The following is a 27,358-nucleotide window of genomic DNA, read 5'->3' on the forward strand; positions in this document are numbered from 1 at the left end:
AAAGAAATCTGACTCTTTGTGAAGTTGCTCGGAAAACTCAGCCAGTCAGCTCTTACACTATGATAGTGCCACCATGAAGCTGAAACAGAGGGTCATAAAGGACTCAAAGCTCACAGGTAAAGAACAGATGATCACAGGTGTACAATAATCAAGCACTGGTCATAGACGCAGGTGGCCATAGACACATGTGGCCAATTACAACCATGACTCAGACTGCACTATGAAAAAATGCTTTCTACTTCAACTACTCTAAACATTTCAGATCTTTTCCTAAGAAATCAATTAAGTCAAAGTGAGAAATATATGTTGTATTGGAGTTATTGTCTCTTTCAATTTTATTTCAGATGTTTTATTTACCCTTCAGATGCTGTGAATCAGCAGTTTTCAACCTTTGTTAATTTGGGGCACATTACTGTTTGATCCCACAAAAAAAACCCCACCCCATGCCAGTTTAGAGTTTATTAATGTATCAGTTCTGTGCCCATAAATCTAATACTTGCTTGGAAAATACCTATCTTGGAAAGTATCTACACTACCCATATTTTTATACAGAAATCCTTTTTTTTTTTTTTTTTTTTTTTTGTTAAACATAAAATTTATGTCAAAACCAAAAATATGGAAAATGTGAGATATATTAGGATTTAATTCCACCAATATTGAAAGACAATAGAACAAACAACTGCGCAGTTAATGTAGAAATTATTAGTGCCACCTATTGGTAAGCAATGCAAACATAGCAAGCTATAAAGTAGGAAAATAATACAAAAATAAAATGTTAATTGATTTCCAAAAGTGAAACTTCCTTTCAAAAAATAAATTGTTTCTTGGGTTTTGGTTTTGTTTTTTTCTTTTCTTTTTCCCTGGCATTCTTGTATGTTTTATCTCCCTCCCTGCAATTTGAAAAATATTTATAGGAGCAGTGACTTTTAAGTAGATAATAGAGCTACCACTGGAAAACAACTTCTGAAATTATGAATGCTACTAATCAAAGTGGGAAACATTATTCTAAAGAATGTCACTTTATTCTAAAGATTTATGTTTGTTCAGTCAGGAAAGGAAATGTACGATGTTATCCACATGTCTAGCCAGATAGTATGAGATAAAGAAGATTAAAAATAAACTATTCATAAATTCTTTTGGGGAATGATACTATTGATTACAAAAACACACTGAAATTTCAATCTTTTCAGTACCTTTCAAAAATGTTTAAATTATTACAGCTTATTCCAATTTATTTTATTTTATCAATGTGTTTTGGAAAAAAATTATAAAGAAATTTTAACAAGAAGTGCAATTTCTAATGAAAGATATAAAAGCACTAAGAAAAAATTCCAGAAAATACAATATGCTTTTGTGACCACTGTGCATTTAATACAGCCAGAGTGTGAGTATACATATTTTTGTGCTTAATATGTACATTGAAATACTGGTTTGAATGCTGGATATGCATATGGATAGAAGCATAAAGGGTCAAATGTCACAGACCTGGCCAAGCTCAACCAATTTGCTGACTCCTGTGGTTCTGCCTGCAGGTTTAGTAAGCACCATGTTGATTACTCCTTCCTGATCATGAAGGAACATAGAAGAGCCAAAACTGTAAACCTCTTGAAATAAATAATTCTGATTTGACAGTGAAATATTGGTAAATGTTATATCAGTAAAAAAAGTCAAGTCTTTTTGTGCCCACTTTCTATAATTTTGTTTGAAATAGACTTCCTCGGCTTAATTATGAGGATATCGTGAGGCAGTGTAAAAAGCTCTGTGTGACATCTGCTGCTTCTTTTCTATCCACAGTTGCTCTCTCACAGAAGGAAATTAGATTACTCTGATATAATTTTGTCTTGACAAAACCGTGTTGAGAGATACTGATTTCCTTGTTTTCCTTTAGATGTTTACAAATAGTTTGATTATTTGTTCTAGGTTTTTTTTCCAGGAACAGAGGTTCATCTACTTTACTAATATTCTTTGACATTCCTTTCAAAGATCACTACCACATTCATTCCTGATTGTCACCCATTGTCCTTGACTTCCCAGAGGGACTTCTATCATCTCTGATATTTCATCAGCTAATTCTTCAAGAACTGCAGCATCACAGCTGATTGAAAACATCTAACAGTAATAAGTATTTAACCTGTTCCTTCCCACTTACAGCCTTGGTCTTAAATTTTCTTCATTGTAACTTATTCCTGTAATACTGAACTGTCCCTCATCCTTTCAAATAAGTGATGTAGAAAAAGTATTTAAAAACATATGTGTCAGGATCGGCTCTTGATTATTTTTCCTCTTTTCTTGAACTTTAGTTTTAGTTGTTCTTTATCTTATTTTTAATTTTAGTTGGTCTTTATCTTATTTTTTCTGTGATGGAAGAATGATTTTTATTATTATCATGGTCTTTGGGATGGAAATCTACTGTGTGCCTTAGTAATTTTTGATTCTGTAGCATCACATTTATGCAATACTTCCCTACCCTTAAGAAGTGACCCAGGTTTACCTTTTTGGATGCTGCCTGAAAAGCTCAGAACTTAGCACTCTTGTTCATCATTTAGCAAATCTTATACTTCCTGTTCTGGGATAGTTTTCATTTATGCACTTAATGTCACTCCTCAAGAAATTCCTAAAATTCTAAAATTCCAATGATGTTTTACAAGACAATTCAGAGTTTACTGAAACCTACTTTCCTGAAATCTGATGATTTTATTTTGCTGTTCTTCCTTTTTTCTATCCTATGGCTCATGAAGACTCTTACTGCATGGCTTTTCTCGCTCACTACCGCCTTTTACTCAGATGTTCTTGACCAATTCCTCCCTACTCATTACAAACAAGGAAAGAAGTCTCTCTTTCAGTTGAGTTCTTCCCCATCTGCATTCAAAACTGTCACCATTTCATTGCAAGGACTTTGTGGGCAGTTCACATCTTTTCCCAAGGGAAGTACACATAGTTAAAATGCCTCACTAGCTTCAAATCCTGTCATCTGTATAATTTTGGCATTTGCTCACAAGAAATCTTATTTACTTGACAATTTATGCTGATAGCTTACTGTTCACCTTTCTACTTTGAGAATGCTTGTATTCTTTTTTATTTTAATTAATTTAAAGAGACATTCAATATAGTAAAAAGGCAACAGACTATGAGTTAGAATTTGTAACACAGACAGAATCCCCCAGTAATCAGAATAGGCCCAGCCAGCGCTGGAGCAACTCACTGAACATTGAAGACAGAGATGTATCTTTAAGCTCTAATCATGAGCCAAAACCACTCCACAAAACACTCTTTCCAGGTGCTTCTCATCGCAGCATTCTAGAGTTTTTTCAGTTTGCTGCAGCACAAGTTGTGTTACTTACCTGGTTATTCGTAAGATTATCTTTGTGTTCTTTAGATCACCTTTTCCAAAGTACAAACATAAGTAGATATTGCCGGGGGGGATGAAGGGGGACTCTCAAAGACTATTTGGTTCTTAGTTTAATGCGTTTCAGTAAATATAGCCAATGAGGCAAAAATCAATAGAATCTCTTCTCTTGTTATGTTTGTAAGATAGATATAGATTTCTATTTAATAAAAATAAATTCCTTACCTTTTATCCATTACTGCAGCTTAATAACTGTCTTGCAGAGGGTTGGGGTTTGGGGTTTTGGGTTGTTTTGTTGTTTTGGGTTTTTTTTGCTGTTTGAAGTCAGAAAGAATTTTGCTGCTGACTTCAATGGAGAAAGATTTCACCCGAAGCAGTTCAGTCTAATGATTTCTTATTAAAATACTGGAGCCCGGTTTGAGCTTTATCATGTCAGACATCTGCATTCACATGTCTCTGTTCCAAGGATCTTCTATTTATAAAGTGGATACCACTGAAAGGCCACCAATTATCAAGGTGATGGAATCTATACTACAGTAGGTCCTTTCCTTTTAAAGTATTTTTAAATAGAGTTCCATAGACTTGTGGTTTTGTAATGGGGAATGCATCTTTCACCACTGCAGGCAGATATAATGTAGGGGACTGAAGTTCAGCAATCATCTAATTGATTACAGCCTCTGGCTCAGTGCTTGTCACAATCTTCCTTTTTGCCTATCTGATTTTCACAATGTCATTAGCTTCTTTGTCCTTTCCCTTCAGTACAAATACCTTCTGTTAGAACTATACGAACACTATATACTACAGAATGCAAGTCCTTCACTTCTTTGCTTTCTTTTACAGCACTTTAATAGAGAAGGAGACCCTTAGGTGCTGTAGAGTAGTAGCATTATTTTGCTAGTGAATTAACAGCCAGCCCAGTGAGGGGGTTCAGAAGTCTTTGTGATGTTGTATGTCTCCTCAGTGACACTGGACTGCGTCACTAACCTTGCACACAGCCAGCTGATGTTACTGATCTGAGAAACTGAGAAACTCATTGCAGTTATGGTGAATGTTATGTTTCTTCTAAGGGATTTTACTCTTCCTTGAGAATCTCCAGAGTGACAGCGCACCAGGAGTGCAGTACACTGGGATAATGATCTCACCCACAGACGGAGGTAGATAGGGTGGGAGTGAATAAAAATAATGCTCAACTGTTTTTTTGTGGCATGGCTTTTTATTTGGGTTGATAGCAACACAATTCTCTGTGCTAATCTGATTAGCATAAACTAAACAGTCTTGTCTTTTGATATGAAGAATGGCAATATTACTTAACCTCACCTGAAAAAAGTCCACTGGTAACTGGAACACTGCTGTGTCTCAGGACAATCCATAACAGCTCAAGGCTCAACATCTTATATAAAAAAATAATCACCATATTGTCTTCATCACTCTTATGATGTTAGCGATTTTTAAGCAATAATACAAAAATCATTTTCTCGGCTCCAAAACTGGTTAAACTATTGAGTGCTAGATGTTGGAGGAAGGGTCACTGCACCTGCCCTGTTCATATAAACTTTCCTTTCACGTCCTGTGCAAGATGGTTTCACACAGGAGACTGGATTCGATCTGACCTGGTGTGGGAGATCATACATTTTTATGTTGTTGGCAAGTTATTGACCAAAATATTGAATTTTGTACTGCATGACATGTGCTATGAGGCAGACTTTGGGTGATTTTTTTAAAGATAACTCCATCAGGGAAACTTTTTTTGCTGAAAACCTCAAGCAGTTTGCTGAAAATATTGTAGATTAAAGTATTATCAGGATTTTCTCAGACTATTGCAGTGAAGTGTCATTTCATTTTCCAGGGCTGATGCTTTAATGAATTAATCAGAAAATGTGTTGAAGTAACAGCCATAGCAAACCCAACACTTCCACAGTTTAGTACATACTATTCTTTCTAAATGCTGAAATAACTTCTGCTTACATCTATAGAAGAAATTTCTAAGATCACTCAATACAATGTGAGTTTTGCCTTAATGCCTTAGCATTAAGACTCAACCCATGGAATTTTATTTTAGAACATATTTTGCTTATGGTTACAAAGATATTTGTTTTATCATTACAATGTACAAAAGCCTCTTGAGCACGCAAAGCCACACATCTGTTCCTACTGCCTGAATTAGAAAAAAATCCCACATATTTATTTACTTGAACATGATGACCGTGGTGGTTAAATAAGTACTATTTATGAGTGGAAGGGTTTACATGACAGCTTTGTTATACTCACAGCAATAAAATACAAGTTTCATAGAAGGACTCTTATGCTAAGACCTTTTTTTTTTTTAATAATAATAAAGCACTTTCCTTTTCTGTGCTGAACACCGGATTTCAGAAAATAAACTATTTAACGGAAACTGAGCATAAGATTGACTTCATGGCATAGACAGATATGGTGGTATGAAGGCTCCAGCACTAGTAACAGCACACAGAAGTCTCATAAAGGGTTGGCTTGAGGGGATTCTCTGGAGACTTTTCAGTACTTAACTAAAAGTGAATAATAAACCAGCTTCAGGAGGGAAGGTAAGCACTAGCGTACAATACCCAATTAAGTGCAGGTTAAAAATAAATCAATCTGCTCCCTCAGTTCCAGGAATTGTCTCAAAAAATAAGGAGGTTATATTGCTTAAAGTAACATTATCTTATTAATTCAACTCCACAGCGTGTTGAGAATTGCATAGTGCAGCTCTAGCATAGCCTCCCCTCAAAGCTTCCTCTAAACAAGGCTTGGTTTAGCTCTGTATTTTTTTTCTAAGGAAAACCTAGATGGTGATTCCTGAAAAGATGTTCCTCATTTTGACCTTGGACCACAGAAAAATCTGCTACTGTGGACTCCTGTGTGATGGAGGTCCAAGGGGAGCTTTGAAAAACCAGTGAGCAAATGATGGTTCAGACACACAGTGGCTCATGACCCACAAAGCATCTGAGCTCCACAGAGCTGGAGCTAAGCTGCTGCGGTGCTCAAGATCCCCATAGGAACAGAGTTAAACAGCAGATTAGCTCCAGCCTTGCAGAGTTGCAGAGCACCACAGGACTGGTGCCTGAAGATAAGCTCAGCAGTTGTGAAGTTTCCCTCATAGCAAATCCAGGAGACATAACCAAAGGGATGATGATAAAGGTGTAATATTCATGAATATCAACAAAAGCCTGATCTTTGTTTTCTTGCCAATTCCCTGACACAGGACAGAGTTGTGAAAAGCTAATCAAAGAACTAATCAGGAAACTGGAATTTTACTCATGGACAGTTCTGTGAAGAAAAAGAAAAATCTTTTAAGATTTCCCTGGTGGATACTTTACAACATTACATGTACAACAAACGACTTCCTCACATCCCTTGACTGCTTTCCAGCTTAACTGTGTTAAAACAGTTGAGTGCTAAAATCACTCTCTGGAGATTAAGTAGCATGGTCATGCTTTGAAGTGAAATAAACATGTAAAAGAGAAAGTGCTGCTTACCAACGTGAAACAAATTATTTTGAAAGGTAAGATGTTACTTCCTCCTCCCTTTTTTTAAAGTCCCAGTTTCACAAGGGCTAAAAGAAAGAAATAGAGAAATTGGGTACTTTTCCATAATGCCCACTTCAAACAATTTAAAATATCTGAAAAGACATTCTAGTCTTTTTAGATTATTTTCTACCTAAATTTAATTTTGAAAGAAACACAAATTGTTACTTCCTGTGTTTTGACAGGAAGGCCACTATCTGTAGTAATGAGTATTAGTACTATAGATTCACTAAAAAAACACACCAAAACAGAGGCAGCATGGAGGAGAAATCTTCTGAAGCCTTAGTCCAGGAACATATTTTATTTAAATTATAATGAGAGGAATAGAAAGGTAATTCTCAAATACAACTATGTGGAAAATCTAGCTTCAGTCTGCAAGCCAGACTTAGTTCCTTCTACAGCCTTGTCCTGACTTTCAGAGAGACCAGAGAATGACTTTACCTAGAGTACTTCCACAGTGCTTTTCTAGTGCTCCTAAGATTAAGGAGAAACCAACAGTGTACGTTGAAGGATACAATTTCATAGTCAACCACATCTCTGGACTCACACATCAATGACAAATCTTGGCAGAAATGCATCATCGTAAGTTCCTGTTCAGATATAATAGAAAATTATTTTAAAAAATAATAGAAGAATCTTTTCTCTGGTTACTGAAAAATTGTCACTGTAAAAAAAAGCTGCTAAAAGTGTGACAGAATTTAAAATAAAACAACATACTGTTAACTGAAAGGTATTTGGGAATGTTAATGAGATATATATTTAAATGTTTGGGTTTCACTTTTCATAGCTTGTATGCTGAAGAATATTTTTTTGGCCTGTTTTCAGGCCAATACAGCCACAAGCTCAGCTGAATGACAAATTTTAATTTCCATCTGATGATGAGTGTTTCACAAGCAATAAATCACTGCTGCTGGATATTTCAGAGTAATGTCTGCAGAAACCAAGGATCAAATCAGGTGGACAGACAGTTCACTGTGTATACCTGCGCGACAGAGGTTGCCATAAAAGCACACTGATAAGATACATGTAGGAGATCGCACTGCTGCTGCCTTGCTTGGTGGCCCTGCCCCACAAATGCACAGATCATTTCTGAGCATAGAAACAGTTAGAAAAATGGGAATTTGTCTGTTCTATAGCCCAGCTGACTCCCCAAAAAAGGCTTCAGACAACCAAATGGTCTTCTTTCCTTCTGAACACTGGCGTTTTATTTAGCAGGTAATAACAGAAGAGCACAAAGACTCAAGCCTGAGATTGAACAGCAGTGCATAGTGGGTGCTTAAGGAAATAACAGGACAAGTTTATATGCTATCAGTATCTGATAATTAGCAGTTTATAATTTCTTAAATTAGGCATGACTTCAGATCTTTTTATTTAACAGCCCCTAAAGGATTTTTTTGTTCTTTCTATAAATTTGTCTGAATCCATTTCTACCTTTGTTCTTCATAATATCCTGTGGCAATGAGTTCCACATTTTAATTACTTCACTTGTACTTTAAGTACTTCACTTGCTTTAAACCTGATGCTTGAAAAATACCAATTGACAACTTCTTGCTCTCTTAGAGAGCTAATGAATGATCATCACTCCTGATTGTACATACTTGTACCGTATCACAGCTTTTCTAATCTGGAAGTGTTATTCTGTTTAAACTCCCTTAAAACCAAAGCTGTTCTGTATTGTTGCTCATCCTTGTCACATTCCTTCCTGCTTTTCTGTTTCTGCCTAACCCTTTTCAGATGGTAATATTAGAATGTACTATATTGCTAAAAAATGTAAGTGTTCAAGTGATTTATATGTTACCTCAGTTATATTTTCTCTTTTGTTCTACCTTCCTTCCCTAACAAATTTTAGTATCACATTTTGACTTTCTGGGCTTACCAGGCATTAAGCTGTCTTCATAGAACTATCAGAGGTATTTTGTTATCTCTTTGCTAAATATTCTGAACTAATTTAGTGATCATCTTTGTGTATGCCTAAATATGGTTATTTTTTTCCTAATGAGCAGTATTTTGTATTTCATTGACCATTTTGTTATCAATGATCAAGTGACACTATCAGTCTCAAGATTCCTCTGTACCTCTTCACAGGCAGGCTCTGCATGCTCTTTTCAGGGCAGGGATGGTTACTGCTTAACACCCAGATCCTTAGATGCCCTACCAGTTGTGTGTCAGGGACAAACAGATTAAAATACCTCCTAAGATTGCCTAGAAAACAGCGACAGATCTAAACATGGGCAAAGGGGCAGCTAGTGATGGTAGCAGACTGATCAAATGTTTTAATCATTTCTTCCTACTTTTGTTTCTTTACCTTTCCAGCAAATTCTGATAGGAAGAGGACAGTTCCCTTTTCTTCTTTCAGTATTAAAACAGAAAACCTCTGTTTTGTCTAGATTGAGAAGAAACTAGAACCGTTGATGTAAAATAGGTACATGTAGCTACTGGTTTACCATCAATAGCTGGAGCAGCCTCTGTTTTTTCTGAAGTAATTTAAAATAAATCCTCTGGTAATGCAGTCCTGAGTTTTTAAGAAAAAGAGAGAAGGCAACTAAATATTAGCCTTGTATTTTACCACACCTCATAGATCGATATCATCTACTCCCTTCACTCCATTCTTTGCAAAAGAGGCAACCAAAATCTAAGAGGTGTACAAGGTCAGAAATATAGTCCTAACTGTAAACCACAGTGAAAGTGCAGTATGAATCCCTGTAGTTGGTGAGCAGAATTTCATCCTGAGAAGTGGTTAGAGAAGTACCTTGCACAACATGCAAAGCACTCTGAGGGGGAATAACCCTGCATTGACAAAGAGCAGAGTACCTCATTCCTTAGGTGTTGTCTATGCCAAATTCCCATTGCCATGAAATTTATGTCAATCTCAGTGGCCTGTATGGTATCTGAAAGTCTAATCTATTTGAACCAAGATCATATGCTGATTAGTGGAGAGGGAAATTTCAAAATGTCTTGCTCTACCTTTTGGTGGTGAAACACAATGCTAACATGCACAACATCTCATGAAAGCTTCGCTTTTCTCCCTGTGTGTATGTATTTTTACAACAAAAAAGAATCATTTATCCTAATTTTGTGATCATAATTATTTGAACAAATACTATAATCTGTGACTCCCCTGATATTATGTGACTCCCTTGGTATTGAATGCAAAGTTGTTTTGACATATGGCCTACAGCTCAGATGGCATTTGGTTTACTCATCCCTGTGGAATTTGAAGTCGTAAAAGTTGTACTAAACAGTTCTGAAGGAAATCAAGCAGAAAACGCTCCTTTAAAATGAAAAGGCCAAAGGAAAATTATATAAATTGGAAAGCAATGGTGGGGGGAAAAAAGAGTATGTAAAATAGTTTACAAAATAGCAAAGTGGTCAATAGATTTTCTTTATGATTATCAATTACAAATTTGCCTGGCTTCTGAACTTTTTCAAGTAAATAATTTTTATAATCTGAACAAAGTGTTCCCTGGGGAAGTTGCTATCTTGGTTTGAAACTAAGTTCCATCTCAGCCACAATGTATTTGCAGTAAAGCAGATATCTCTAAAGTATGACTGCTTGTATTACACGTTAGTGACAAAAAAAACCCCAAAAACAAAACCACCAAACACAGTATCAGTTCAATACTATGGAAAACTTAACAACAATCCAGAAGTCTTTCCCCCCCCCCTTTCTGTCCAAACAGTATCTATTCAGGACAGAACTGACCACAGTGACATAGGGAAATACTGTTTTTCAGTAATTTTGTGTTTGTGTGTGTATGTGTGTGTGTGTATTTCTAATATATTACAGGAGCTAAATCCTGTGAAATTTAATTATTACAGCACTTTTTCTCTTACAGGATTTCTAATGCAAAGTCAATATTTTGCATCTAGCAGTGATAGCCTATTTTGTAAGTTATTTATCTACTTAATTTTTAATTTTCAATGCTAATTCATTCTGGTAAATGCTGTATTAATCCTCTGAAAAAGTCTATTCATCTCCATTGACAATATATATAAGAGGCCTGGACCCTAATTAGGACTGCTACTTTTGCCCTTTAGCCATAGCTAGTATGAAAAAACCCCCAAAGTTTTTAAAAAATAGACGTATTTTTCCCTATTATGAGTTTGAGTGAACTTACTGGATTATAATTACATTAAAAAAAAAATTGAGGTTAAACATATTGAGGGATGGACTGCTTGATGAGGTCAGATGAGTGACAAAGATGGTGGAAGACTCCAAAGATAGATCAGCTACAGCAAGCAGGACTGTAAGCTTTCTTTCCACATAGTAGATATGCTTCCGGAGGATGTCAGCTATTGCTGCTTATTATCATCTGGACTAGAGCAAGCTTTCCCATGGGCAATCTAAACCTGCATCACCTCTGCATGACCATGATCTGCAAGCAGAAACCTCCAGCTAGAAGGCTGGGACACATGTGTGCGCTGAGGATGGAATGGAAGTGTATCAGGGAGGCTGAAGCAGCTCCTGAAAACAATGAAACAAATATGAAAATGCAGAGTATTTTGACAAGAACAAAACTGGAAATTCATCATTCAAAAATATAGTTAAGTGATGGAAATTAATTCAAAGAAGCTTTACTATGCAATAAAAAAAAAAAGCTCTTTGTGGATTCAGGCTCATTACTTCACAAAATATACACAGTTTTGATATCTTTGCACTAGAAATGCTGCTCTTTAACTTCAGCTAGCGTGAATCAACACAGTTTTTAGCAAAGCTACGCTGATTTACATGAGCTGCAGACATGACCCATTGTATTTAATTTTAGGCATCTTATTATAAGAAAGATATTCACATATTGGAGGAAGATCAGAAGAAAGCTGCAAAAATGATTAGACTTCTGGAGTGATTGATGTATGAGGATTGATTGCAAGTGCTAAATATGCATAGTTTGTCTAAGAAATGACTAAAGGGGGACATGGTAACAATCTATAAATATTTGAAGAGTCTGAATGTCAAGAGGGGAAGGCATTTTTAGGATACAGAAAAGTAGCAGCAGGACAAAATTAGTAAAAATAAAAAGAAAGTGAACATAAAGACTCTGTAAAGGAAGACCTTAGAGAGTGGAGAGGTGTTGCCTTTCCAAAAGACAAAAATTGGATATAAATATAGATGGATTCATTTACAAATGCATCTGGGATCCAAGATTGTTCTAAATGACCTTGAAAAGGAAATTTTAGGGCCAGTTTTCTGCAAATGATCAGACCACACATACCAATAATCTCTATTCACATCGGAGCCTGGATTTCTTTTTTTATTATTTTTTAGGTTTAAACAGCTGTCACTCCATGAGGAGCCACAAAACTGGGGGAAAATGTGACTAAGTATATTGTAATTGCAACTGATTTATATTTAGAACACCAATTCTAGCCAAGCAGTACCCCTTTCACTTTGATGAAAATAAGGAGAGACTAAAGATCTGCATTTTCCCTGTTTTTATTGTCTCTGGAGCCAATGGTATGATTTAAGAAACAAAAAAGGAAAAGGTTGCCTCTGGAGATGCCTTCCACTTTCTTATGTTCAACCCAGAATATTTTCAGAAAGGAGTGGTGAGTTTAGAAAATATGTCTATATACATATATACACTGACATAATCACTACAACTATAGTTTTATAAGCTTTATGTCTTACTATGAATTTCATTACATCTTGATTTCAGGATTCCAAGTAATAAGAAGTATGGAAAAGATCAAATATTTGTAAGATGCTGACAACAAGAAAAGAGATACAGAGAAGTAAGCCTAAAACTAGTAGAATAAATTGATGTTCATCAGGAAAGAGTGGTATGTCCCAATTCCAAATATGAGTGAGAAGATGAAAAAACAGGTTTGGGGATATATAGAGAGATGACAAGAGAACAGGACATAAAGAATCACCACCCCAAATTCAAAAGAAGGATCCCTGAGAGAAGGGGATACTAAAGTTATGAATGACCTCTGAAAGTGAAAATAAATATGGAATCTAAAGTAAAATAAATGTGTTATTTCTGATTGTATTTATTATATCATAGATTTTATGAGTTGAAGCCAAAAGAAATCATAACGCCCCTTTTCTTTTTTACCTCCAGCATAACACATTAGAAAACGTCATTCAGCAACTCTAAGTTGAACTTAAGATATCATTCAGAAAGATTTTCAGCCTGGATTTAAAGACTCTAGATGATGGAGAATTCATTTAATCCTTTTGTAATCCATTGTAGTGTATGGCACTCCTCTGCACTAAAATAAATGCACCTTATTTCCACTTTACCCATTACTGATTTCCGTTTCTAGCCAGCAGCACTCTCTCTGAATAAATCCTACCATGTTTATTTCTCAGAAATCCATTTATGACCTTGACACATGCACTTTTTTGTTGTTTGTTGTTGTTGTTGTTGTTGCTTTTGTTTTTTTGTTTTTGTTTTTGTTGAAGTCTACCTACAATTTCACCAGGACACCATATTTCAGAGATTTGCTTTTTTTTCTTTAAATAAATAGTTTCCTTCAATGTAACTTCTTTTCCTAATATAGATCAGCAATTATTCACTGAAGAAAATATGTATATCTATATTGACCTGCGAGACCACAATGGCATGCGAAGTATTTTGCAGAAGCTTAGCAAAGACTGAATTGTGCTGTCAGGAAAAAACCTCTACTCACCACCACTCATCATTGTAAATTACATCTAGGTAAACACCAACATCTGCTTCCTGTGCAAATAGAGTCAGTCATCACAGGACCTATTATACTATTATGAGTAGATGAGATGGTTTAATATTTATTACAGATACACAAGCAGCAAGAAACTGCTTCATGCACATGTTAATGGGCAGTAAACATATGAAATAAATTGTAACAGCCTCCACAGGTAACGACACTTCTGAAACTAACTGACCTAATATGAAAAACTGCAATACCATCAAAGAAAGATTCAGAGGTAATATGTATGTTTAGTGAATATATGCTGAAAAACTCAAAAGGACTAGCCCATAAGAGAAACTAGCAAGTGTGCTTTAGGGTAACAATAATACTCAGTTTAGTACTTCTTTGCCCTGTTTTGTAATAATTTGTGTTACATTTTTTTGGAAAAATTGACAATCCAGCTATAAACACTAATATAGTGAGATGGATTAAACCCCAAAATCCTATCTTGTACCACCCCTGTGTACTCTTGTTGGATTTTAGACTTGTGATGTGGGAAAGAAAAGAGGCATTACTGTATCTGCCAGCTGTATGCTTTCCCTGCGTGTATCCATCCAGGAAAAGGTAGAACAGAGAATAGGTAGGGCCTTTGCCGCTTCTCACCCACAGTACTCTGGTTTGCAGAGCTAAGCCACCATGCAAAGTACCAAACAAAATCATAAAAATATAATAAAATGATTCTGTGGAACATTTCTTCTAGTTCCACTCACTGTAACCAGAAGACATAGATGTAAATAGCACAGTTGACGACAAGTATTCACGTTTTTGACAAATACTTCACTAAGTGGTTTCTGTGAGTTCTTAGGAGCCTTAAAAAAAAAGAAAGAGAGACAGAAAAAATAAAGGAAAGTATGGTCAAAATAATTCTCCCTGCAAAAGGCACTGAAAAGAGTAGAAATATTTGCCTTAAAGAGGTGCCAAGCTAAGTAGTTATAAAAGCAAGGCCCTCCCACACCAAAAAAACCTGCAAATGCATCGTGAGAATGGCTGTTCTTCCGTGCTCTAACTACAAGACATAAGAGGCAGTTACCTAATCCAAAACCAGCAAGTTTGAAACTGTGATACAGAAGTTTGGAGGACAGTTTTTAGTTTTGTTTTCGTTTTGTAGTTTCATGGGGTTTTTTTTACAGTGTGAAACTTCCATGATCAAACAAGACCTTTGAATTTGGCAGGGTTCACTCAGAGATTTTATACTATGTAGTCAAATAATAGAGTCTTATTGTTTTCTAGAGTTTGGAACATCAAATATTGGGAGAAAACTTTTACTGATGATCCCACAGATGATACCACATTAGCCTGTTACATGGACTGCAACTTCTGTGGGGCAGCTCAGGCCAGTTACGGGCTAATGAAATAGTACTTGAACTGTACAGTAATTCCTATATTCTTACTTTGGGGTAGGGGGGACTAGAATTCACTGAATTTTGCTGCTCACTCTTAAATTTGCCTTGAGTTCTTCCTGTCTAGAAGGACCTGATTCTGAACTGGAGCCTTAGCTTGCATCAAGCGCTACCCTTCCAACGGAATTAGTCTGTGAATGTCAAGTTATCTGTTATCTATTCAAGTAATAATGTAAGGGGTTTAATATGGTGTAACAGCAGAAGTCTGCATTTAATTTACTTGCTTTATACAGAAAGACCTGTACAGCTTTCACTGTGTAAACCATATACAAGCCTATAAAAAAGGTACAATTTGTAATGTTTTGGTCCATATTCTTGGGAGCTACTTAGATCAGAGTGTTTAGGATTAACAGTGAGGTCTGTTAAAAACATTGCTGTTATGCAGCAGTGTCTAGTCAAGAAAAACCTAAACTGAAATCTTGTCCCACCACACGATAAGTTAACGTAATGACTTTTGCAATACTTAAGAACAAATGAATGGCCATGCTGGGTCAAATCAGAGCTTCACCTTGTCCAGGGATGTGAGTGATACTGGCTAATAATGAAAGCCTAAAGAAAGAGAATAAGCATGGGACAACCATAAGAGATACTTCCCCAGGTAACCTCCCAGTCTATGATTTAGGTACTGCCAGACTCAGAGGTTCTGTTTTTAATAGATCTTGATGGGATTTTCTTTTATGAATTTATTTTATTGCTTTTTGAACTCACCAATGCCTCTAGCATTGCTAGCACCATGTGGCAGTAAGTTGGACAACTTAATTATGAGTAGCACAAAAAATTAACTTATTTTGTTTGCTTGAAGCCTGCTACCCCATAATTTAATTTCATGTCTGTTAGCTCCTGTGCTGTGAGAAAAAGTGAATAGTTGTTTCCTATTCTCCTTTCCAGTGTCAGTCATGATTCTTTCAATTTTCCAAAGCTGTGAGGAAGTATCTGAAGGGTCTGTCCTAGGACAGGACAACTACTGGTTGAGTTTTTCTTAAACCGAAGCATGTGGAAATCATAAGTGCTTCTATTCTCATTGTATCTGTAATCTAAACAGCAATTAACTATGGCCATTATATCTACCACCACTCCTTATTCTAGCCATATATTCATAGAACTGCTGAGGGCTAAAGCATACTGTAAACATACTTTCATAAACTTAATAGCTTTAGATCATCTCCAATAATTTTGACTGTATAAACAACTGCATTTTCTTTAATATATAGTTTCTTATTTCTTTCTTTTTTCTGATCTGAACAGTATAAAATACATTCTACGTTTCATGCTAGTGCCTAGCAACCAACCTTCAAGGACTAAATAATGTAGATTTCCTACTCCTTCACGCTTACCTATCACTCTCCACTATTAAAACAATGTCCTTGATTCATTATTGAAAACTTCAAAAATGGCCAATTAAATGACACTTCTAGGAGTTTGCTATAAACCTATATGAAACAAAATACTTTCATTTCAGTTCTGACCTTCACTATGTTTAGCAGCAATCCATTCTAAATATCTGAAGGCAAATATAATAGACTTATTTTATCATGAGTATTGTTCATTCATAGCATGTTAGAAAATGGCCTACTGTATTTCAACTCGGCAGAAAGAAAATATATATTGTGAGTTTTGGGGAGATTCAGAAACCTCTGCAATTTCAATTCTTATAGTAAATGTAGCATACACCATTTATAGGGTTATTTCTGAGTCACATGAATTCTGTGAGCTATGTTATGATGTAAAATTTTCAGAAAGAGACTGCAGTTATATCAGGTAGCAATGAGAATATGTGGTAAACTGAAATTAGAGAAATCTTTAGCATTTCTTTGTTTTCTGTCTTTTTATTAGTTTAAAATGCTAGAAAGGCCCCCAGTTGCCTCAATATAATTTAATAATTCAATAAAAACTTTATTCAGACTTAAAAAGCAATAGCATGAGTCAGTTATGCATTCTCAAACTCAAAGAAATTAAACCACCCCTTCATTCTCCAGTAACTATGTGCACACACACAAATATATACATACCAACTATTTGCAAATGCCTACAGCAAACACATATATTTGGCTGCACACCCTGAAGATACTCAGCTGTTTCAGTCCAGTGTCAATATAGCAAATTCCAAAGCCAGAGACCCTTCTTTGAAGAAACTCATGCAGTGTTGCTTTTTACAGTAGGCCAACTTTGGTTGAAGTCGGTGGTTTCCCAGTTGATCTAAAGCAAGATGATGCCTCAGATTGAAAATGAGATATGTCTTCATCGCTGAGAAAGTCCAAAGCTCAAAAGATCAGTCCCAGGTCTATAACATGGCTAGATTCCAATGCTCAGTGGTGCAAATCCTACAATGTGCATGCGTTTCACATTGAAATTGATACAAATTCAACACAGAACTCTGTGCAATAACTTCCTAGCTTGTATATGAACCTTAGGGGGAAAAGCTGTGAATTTTCTACATGTACAGAATGTAGTAACTTTAAAATCTTGTAAAAAATCTTGATTTTTCAGCATTTTTACTGGAGGGTAAGGGGGCTGCAAGATTACTTTCTATTATTTATATATTAAAATACATAAATATATTACCTCTGTTTTCTCTGACTGAGAAATTCCATAAACACAGAATTCAAATCATAAGAAGTACTTAGACAGAAGAAAAACTTCATCCTAGTGCCAACACTAACTATGAAGAGTTTTTATGGATGGTAGTTTCTCAAGATGGGACAAAATGGTAACGAATTTTTTGTGGAAGGAAGCACCCAGAAGCTCTATCCATATGATAAAATATGTTTCGATACTTCAAAAGCAGGTTCTAGTCTGACTGTTAAAAATTAGCCACACTTAGTTCATTAGCACAAAGTTGTAAGCAGAGGAGAAAGAAATCTGCTTGTTCTTTCCCATCCATTTTGCTGATCTAATTAATATTTAATAAAACCCCAAACCATTCCCACTATCATAATGTATAACTTGTTAAGCACACGTGCAAATTTAAGAATAAGCTGTTTGCAAACAATATTAGACTATCAACAAATTCAAGTGTCTCTTTTCCAGCTGGATGTAAAAAAAAAATGTCTTTTTACTTGAAACTGTTTTGGCAGCAGTTTGATCACACATTTCTTTAACATACTTTAATATGCTATTTTAAAATGGACAATTAAATATTATAAGGAATACAGAAAATCCAAGAACATATATTAAAAAGAAAATGATACACAGTTACCTCTACACAATGTGCTTACAGGTAAAACAATTGCACACATGTCATCGCAAGCACATTCATTACTACATGCTTAGTCCACTTGGCTACCAAAAAACTACTCCACAGAATTGAAACCAGGCAAATGTTTAAGGGCTTTACTGAACCAAAGCCTTGAAAAACGAGCAGACAATTAAAGATTTAGAACATTTTAATTAAAGGATATATCCAATATTTAAAAAATCATTTAGGTATGTCCTCAAAATCTGAGTAGCAAACAGAAGAACTTTAATAAAAACCCAGCTCTTATAATTTGGTCCTAATTCTACTAACCTCATACAGGCCAAACTTTCAAAATAGAAGTGAGCCATCTCTGTGAATATGAACAAGCTCAAGTTTTTTTCTATGTTTTTCTCTTCCAAGAACTGAACTGATTTGTGTTTATAGTATGTTGCATAAATGACTCACTCAGGGAGCATCTGTGCTTAGTATTGAGTGGGCCAACATTTTAGATCAAGTAATATGGCACATTTTGCTCTTTTTTGTTTGCAAATTATGAACAGATTTTATTTTTTAAGGGTCTTTCTCTCCCCTCAAGTTGAAAGTTGTCCTTGGGGTTTGGATCAGCTTTGACCCAGTCCAACTGAGGCAGAAGCTAATGGCTCTCTCCCAAGACACGAGGAAGAAGAGGACTAACAGTAAAGATTCTTATCAAGTGTAATGTATTTTTGTATCAGCCCTACCACTAGTGAATACTTCTGCCAGAATAATTTGCCTGAAATTCTTTGAAGAAGCTGCTTGACATAGCACAGAAAATGGTAGAGGAAGACCACAGAAAGGATTTGTAATCTGCATTCCCATACATACCCATGGAAACAATCACAAACTTTTTCATTCCTCAGATCTGTCAGGGTTTTGTTGCATATGTCAGACAATGGACACCATCGGACATCATCACATTGAAAAAAATTATTCTCTGTTTGAGTGTAATTCTTGTGCTAAAGCTTCATGGTAAGAATATGCTCAGTTTGCTTTCACCAATATTCATCAATCTTTACCAAAAATCTGTTTCTTCCAATAATTATTAATTAAATAATTCAAATCAGTATTCACAGAAATCCAGTCCTGCTAATGGGAAAGAGCAAGCTCCATTTTAAAAGTCAGGTTTTCGCATGGAAACTGTATTGCTGGAACAGTTGGGCTAAATGTATCTTCCCACAAATACAAATTGCTGCAAATTAAAATGGATTCGTTCATAAGTATTTTTCAAGGAGGTATTTTTCAATAGGAATATGCAAAATTAAACTATGGACTTAGGTAGAACTCAGCACAAGATTCAAAAACAGTCTGTTGTAAATGTTGGAAACTGAATAGAAGGCATACAGAAATATTCCTTTTTTCAAGTTTTGCTGGCAAGACCTTTGTAGATTTAATTTAGATTGGATCTGGATAATTGCTGTGCCTGGTATCCCCTTATTCCAGAACACTTTTAATGAGTACTAATGTCCATCTCTTGTCAGTTGAGTGGGAAAAATGTGGAAACTTTTCTTTCAAAATATTGTACTAAGCACCATGAGAGGGCTTATACTACCAAATCTGGGAATGAAATGGGACAAAATTACCTCACAATGTGTATTTTAACCAATCTTCCTATTAATTCAGTTCAATCAATCAAGCAAAGAGCTTTAACATGTTTTAAAGTGTCAGGTATAAACACAGAATACCAAAAGCAAACAAATGTTTAGGGGCACTGTAGAATTCTCTGACAATTTTTCATCAAACAAGTTGAAATGAGATAAATTAAGCTGTTATCATGACGAAACCCAGGAGGTTTGGAAAGTCTGTGTGAGACAACTAGAAATGCAGAAGATTTATGAAGAAATAAGTCTTCTATATGCAGGTATAACAGATTGGAGACTGACTATATGGCCAGAGGTTTAATCATATAAAATTCTTGCTTCGGTCCTTCCAGTAATACAGCAGCAGTATTTCCCTGTCTAATCATAACTCACATGAAAATCAATTTTGACAAATCCATAGTGCTTTCCTTTCTTCAAGTTCATAAAAAAAATTAACCAGTAACTGGAGGTTTATAAGCACAGAGACCGTGAAAGATGTTCGAATGCAAGTTTAGCATAACAGCTCTTACCAGCTGTCAGTGCTCGAGTTTTCTTTCCCCTTTTTGCTTCCTTAATGTGTCTAAGTTATCTACTGAAGCTGTTTACACTGATTGATTTTATAGCACTCAAATATGAATCAATAGGTGGCTTCATATCTTAAATTTGTAAACTGGCTTTAAAAATGGTGTAATATCTTGTGTAAACCAGTCAACAAGCAGCTGTATGCTATTTTAAGAGGTTCATTTCAGGGTAAATTAGAGCTTCAATGATAACTTGACAGGTCATATGAAGCCCTCTAAAAAGCAAATCCTGGCTTTGGATCTACACACTTTAGTGAATAGGACAGTACTTTGTGAGCTTCATGGTCAACATTGGGCATTACCAGCATAAAATTCAATGGCATGCAAGTAGTGGCATGAAAAAATATGCAAATTGAGTAACTAATTTCCAAGCAAGCAACATCTTCAGGTCATAGACTGTTTTAAATGCAAATGAAACTGGAGTATGCAGCAACACAACAAAAACATTTGTGATGTTGTATTGACAAGAAAGGAAAGACTAGGGATTTGTTTCATTAGTGTTACCAAGGCACTTGCTCGGGCTGCCTAGGAAATAGCCAGTGGGAGACATCAGGGCACTGTGAGGGTCTCCTGTGGGTGTGGGTCAGGATCAGGCCTGGTGAGGGAAACTGAGGTCGGGTAGCCCCTGGGTGGCCATTGGGATGGGGACAGGCTGGGACAGTGTGCCTTGCGGCAGAGCCATCAACACAGGTGCAGGGGCCTCCCTGGGCCAGGTTGGGTTTGGTCATGGCTTCTCCACAGAGTAGCCAGGAGCTCCTCTCTGGTCCCCATTTGAGACCTGTTATAGCAAGTTGAAACAGTGGGTCTAAATCTGGTAATTAGCATTTAGTTACCACACCTGTCACCTGAGCAAGGGCTGATGGCACAGCTGTGCGCATGGAGGCTGAAAAATCCCACCCACAACAGCACAGCAGGCAAAATTACCTTGCCCACTACCTGACAGTAAATATGATTCAGAGACTTTGGAAATGCAGTTAGCTCACATGTAAGCCTGCTGCTGTTCACTTTGGAACTCATTATGCACAGTTTCACAAGTCCTAGGCAGGTCCATTTGGCTCCTATTACTTGGCTGGTCCCTGCAATTCATATTGCAATGATCATCAGGACCCTGATGAAATTTCATGTAAAAATGCAACACGAAGCAGAAAAATGCTTCACAACACTGTGTGAAGTGTTTGGTTTATTATTGTATCACAGACTAATCTGGTAAATAACTTGTGGGTTTTTGGGTTGTTTTTTTTTTGTTTGTTTTGGTTTTTGTTTTGTTTTTAAGGAGCAAATGCAGTTTCTGCAAATACTTTTCCAAACAAATGTTTTTTTCCTGTGAGGAAAATCATCATTTTAATGCTTTAGGTCAGATATACCAGAATAAGAGAAGTCTTGTTTTTTTTAAAACTAATGAAAATATTTTATTCTGTTGTCTGCGTCTGTTGCTGCTGCAGGACCTCACAGGGGTTATAACTCAAACACATCACTTCGTCAGTCTCTCACACAGAAACAGCTCTGTGAATGGATTATGTCTCCCATGACATATCACCACTTTTTTATGTTTGAAATTGTGACGTGATGAAAATTATTTTATTATATCTTGAAAACACATAATATGCAAAAAAAGCTTAATGAGTAAAGGCATGTGTCATCGTAATGATATCATAGTGCCTGTGAGGCACCTATCAATCTAACCACAAGCTTCTCTGGTTTTGGAAATATTCAAATACTTTACTATAATCACAAATGTCAAAATTTAACACTTTTTCTGAATTTTGTGTTTTACAATCATGTAAAAAACGTAAAAAACTTTTATTAAAACATGCATTCAAACTTCTATTCCAATCAGAAAGAAAACAAATGTGAAAAGATTAGCAATTTCCACAGGACAGATATTTCAATAGTTAACCATTCTACTCGGAGGCAAAAAACTAGTTATAACATCATCTATAAGACTCAAACTCTCAGGATTTTTTAGTTGTCTTTGCAATTACTATTTAGCTGAGGAGATGTGGGAAATTCCTTACTAGAGCTGGAGCAGCTGCAGATTAGAAGGAGGTTAGATATTTTTCATTTTCATAGATACTATTGCTAGATTGGAAAACATTTTAAAACAGGCATTATGATTTCTATATTGTGTATATATGTATATCTATGTCTATATACACAAATGTTTATAGATCTAGACATTGACACAAGAAATTATACTAGATGTAAGTCTATTATGAGGTGAGATGCAAGATGAAATGGTTGTTCTCTTTTGGAATTTGGTAGCTAATTAGTGACTGTGCTAGACTGTAAAAAGTCATAGAAGACATGAAGTCTGACTACATATCTGAAACGCCCTAATACTGAATATTTCCACATGTTCATTCAGGAAATGCAAACTGATTTCATAACACTGGCAAAAGACGTATTTCTTAAGCTATCTGGAGAATACTGGGCAGCATGATATGATCCATGTTTTCAAGGACTGATTTTAAACTACACGTTCAAAAGGCAGAGGTATAAATCAATGGCAGGGTGTTCTTGTAAACTGGATAATTGAAGTTCTCTGTCTCTTCCTTCTCTTCCAATTTTATATGCTTTTCAAGTATCAAATGAAAATGTTGATTTGGGTAAAGTTTCTAAAGCATAACTTTCAAGGCAATAGAAAGAATAATAGTATACCTGGCTGGCTTTCTATTTACATATTGAGGAATCTATAAACCATCAGAAATGTTTCTTCGATAAACTATTTTATTTAATGCAACTATAGTCATGATCTTATCACACCATTCTTTACTAATCGAAATTCATTGCTAATGAGCTAGTAAGGAAGCACTACATGTTTCTGATTTGCTACTGTTGTTTTACAAATATAGAAAAAATTGATGTCATCCCAGTGAGTTCTGATCTCTGCTTGTGAGTACCACAGCTTCTGCCTATACATAAGGGCAGAAGTCGTTGCTTATGAAATTGTCTGAAGGTTTGCAACATCTCCACTTAAGAGAACAAAGGGAAAGTTTCGTTAGGGAACAGACTTATGCAGAGTCAAAACCCTTTTATTGAAATTATCCTCCCCTCCCCACCTCCTACACTCTTACCACCCCCCCCCCCCACCCCCACCCCCCCCGCCCAGTACCATCTGGCATATGGCAAACTTTAGCCAGAGTATGACTATAGCCAGGTATGCAATGATAGTTAATTCATATTCTATTTTCATTTCACTTCTGGAAAATCACCAGTCTCCCTTTTCATTTAATTTATACTTTCTTTCTAAGCATCACAATATTGGGGAACTGTATCTGGTATCACAGCAGAAATTCAACTCAGCAGGTAACACTCTATTAAAAGATTACAGTGCAGTGGTGACCACTTGGGCAGTCATAGTATTTTAAACTGATTTACAGTCTTGCAATGACAAACTGTCATCTAGCAGTGGGTTTGGGTATAAATACAGGTGATTGAGATGGATATTTAAGTACGGGCTACCTTTTCTGTTCCCACAATTTACAGATTAAAATTATGAACACATTTTTACATCCACAATAATTGCTTATGCAATTTATCTCATTTGGATATGTAACTGCCTGATTACACCTAAGAGGTAAATATTATGAGTCTTCCTCAACACCACGTTACACTGATATAATACTAGAATAATTCACTGGTGAAACAGTGAATCCATAACTCTACATAAATCATCTACACAATTATTTATTTTTATATTACTGCAGGTGTAAGAAGGAAATTTAAATAAGGTCATCCTGATTGAGTTTCCATTGTATATAAATCTCTTCGACCTTGCCTTCACAAGTCTGTATCTTCCCATTTCTAATGATCAAAATATTAGCACAATTCAAAACCTCTATTTTGTATTTTAAAAAAAAAAAAAATGGTACCATTCTAGTTTATAAATGACATGTTACTTTTACCTGGGCAAACATTTGGATATCAAACACTTAGCAAATTATCTTAGCAATCAGGTCCACCAATCCGACAGTAATAGAATCAAACAAAAGATGTTTCAGCTCTTGTAAATATCTCTCTATCAGAATAATTATCGTCCACATTATCTTTACTTATGCATATAGATGAGGAATTAAGCCATTTCAACATGTAGTTCATAGCAACTGTAGAAGCACCATAATTTTGACTACTGTGGCTTGCAGGCCTTAATTATATCCACTGTGAGATATGATAAGGCTTCATCTGTAATTTCAGAAAAAAATATAAAATAATCATAAACTATTAGCAATTGTTCTGCTTCTTTCCATAATATTTTTTACTATAGAACACAGTCATTTTACTCTTGATCAAAATTTTCTTAGTGAACAGTTGGGTCTGCATCAAAACTCAATGAATAGCGTAAAAATCAGAAATAATTACATGATCTTGTCTTGGGAATTGTGTGAAAAAATTCAAACCAGGAGGGTTCCGATTCTCATGCCAGTCTTATCTCCAATGAAAATAGCAAAGAGGAATCAACAGAAAGCACTACTGTTTGACTCTGATGTCATTTGGTTCTCTTCAGTTTTACAGTAGAGTGAGTCTACTGTTGTCATAAACTGACCCCCAAATTATTTAATGGAAGAAACAGACCTAGCCCAGGGAACTCTATTTTATTTCCACATGAAAGTGTATGTGACCTGTAGTTCATCAAGGCCAGGACCTCATTTCTGACAGTGGTCAGTACCAGATACATCGTAGGCAGTTATAAAAATCTCGTTGCAGTGGTATATATGATAATGTGAATACATGGGTTATCATGGATGCACACCACTGAGTTGAAATTACTTTCTGTCTCCACTGGCTTTTGTTCACAGAGAAGAAATAACAGTGTTTACTACGTATATGTGATTAAGATTTCATGCAATTGGCAGTTAATTAGGAGCCATTATATCTGCTTATTTATTTATGTTTTTAAAGCTTTATAAATTTGATAATATTAAACTTTAACTTATTACACTCCAATAATTGTTACGTATATGCCATTAATCATCAGGAACGTGCATGTTGTAATACAAAGCACAATATAAGACACATCTTGCCCTGTGTTGGAAAAGAGGACAGAAGAAAGAATGTTCTGAGGGAGATTTGGCTTGCATAAACAAATGCAGATTTATTTTTTTTTAAAAAAAATATTTTTAGACATAATGATAGTTACTCTGTTTTGCTTAAAGAGAACAGATTAACTTTATGTTCATTTAAAACACAAAAAAAAGGTAGTTCGTGAGATCACTACAAACAAATCATGACTGCCATCAGCATTCCAGAGAAATGAAGATATTTTTTTATTGTTATAGACATTTTGAGTTTTTTGGGAAAAGCACCAAAAGCATCAAAGTGGTAAAATAAAACCAGGAACTTAAAATTTCCCTGGGGATTTGATCAGAAAGTTTTTTCTTCCTCAAAGATAAAAACCATGTTCATTTTTAAGCAAACATAATAGCTGCACTATTTGTAAAAATAATTTATTCATACAAATAGATACATTCAACATCTTTGTTATATGGACAAATATGGTCTTTATGGACTTATGGGCTCACTGAAATATGAAATAGTAATAATTTGCACAGAATTGTAGAGGTAAATCAGTATGAGAGAATGCTGGATCATCTGACTTTAATTCTTGTGTTTCAATGAATGCATTGCCTTTTCCCTTTCATTGCTTCATTTCTCAGGTCGAGAGTGCAGGGGAGTATACATTTGCAGTATGGAGAAGATAACAATGCAATTGGACCTGAAAAACTTTATGAATATCCACTTGTTCATACCTTCCCTGACTATTGAGGTGTTACTGACATTTTCAGCTCCTTGTCCATTCTGTTAAATAAATGAAGGTGTGAAATACTTACTGCTTTCCACAACTGCTTCAGCATGTGCCACCGCTCAGTTTCCTCTGTTATTTCAGTCTAAATGTTACTGACTTTAATCTCATCTCACAATTAGACTGTACGTCGGGTCCAGATACCAACTCAGGCATCAGTGAAAAGATGCCGGATTATGTGCACAAATTTGCTTGGGTTAGGTGCCTGCTCCTTGTTTATCTTTACAGCCTCACCTATCTATAGCACTCATTCCCACCAATTCCCACCACACTTGACTTGCAGTCTAGTTGCTCATTACATAGAAAACCATAGCATTTCAATTGTAAAATAAAGAGGAGCAATGCCAAAAAATGAGAGAGATGTGAAAAATACCCATGTAGGAAGTATTGCCTGATACGGCATTAGTTTTACCGATAGAAACATCAAATTCTACAGCCTCGTTTTTTCTGATTCATAGTTTCTGCATAAATAATTTATAGTACTAAAAGTGATGGAACACTGTGCCTGACGGTGTTAATATGTATCAAAAATGAGAGATGATTAAGAAATGTGCTATGAGCCTAGATCTATTTCTGTAAGACAAACTGTTCAAATAAAAAAGGCAGACGTGGACGTGTCTACAAGAGGAAGCCTGTATGTTGCTAGCAATGAGATCTTCAAAGCATTAGAAAGAAATATTCACCACTTTGTACTCACTTTTTTCTTTCTGTGCCTACATGACAGACACCCATGTTTCTAAGAAGCTATTCTATCTCTGTTAAAGAGAGGGGTGATTTTTAAGTCCTTCCCAAAATCAGATAATGATTCTTTCCTCTAAATCCTAAAACTGCATCAGACAAAAAGGAGAAATTAAAGAGGCCTATAAGCATCCATGCAGCTATTAAACTAAAGAGCAGTGAAATTAAGACAGTCCTTGTAAGAAACACACTAAACCTTCTCTCATTTTGACCACTGTAAATAAGAAACTGCAGTCAGTGAATTTATATTGATGTAAAAATAACCAAATGTAAAACCAAGAAGAAACCCCACTGAAAAGTACTATTCCTGCTTTCTGCAGCAGCATAGCCTCTCTTCATTCTCCAGCAATATGTATTAAATAACATAGGACTATTTCACACAAACACAAAACTGTGCATTTTATTGAGCATCCTTTCCAGAGGCACTGGCAATCTGGAGGCCTAAACTCAGAAGTTAAGAGCATCTTCTAACTTTAGAAGGC

Source organism: Falco biarmicus, chromosome 2 (assembly GCF_023638135.1).
Source record: "Falco biarmicus isolate bFalBia1 chromosome 2, bFalBia1.pri, whole genome shotgun sequence".
In the NCBI taxonomy this organism is placed as follows: domain Eukaryota; kingdom Metazoa; phylum Chordata; class Aves; order Falconiformes; family Falconidae; genus Falco; species Falco biarmicus.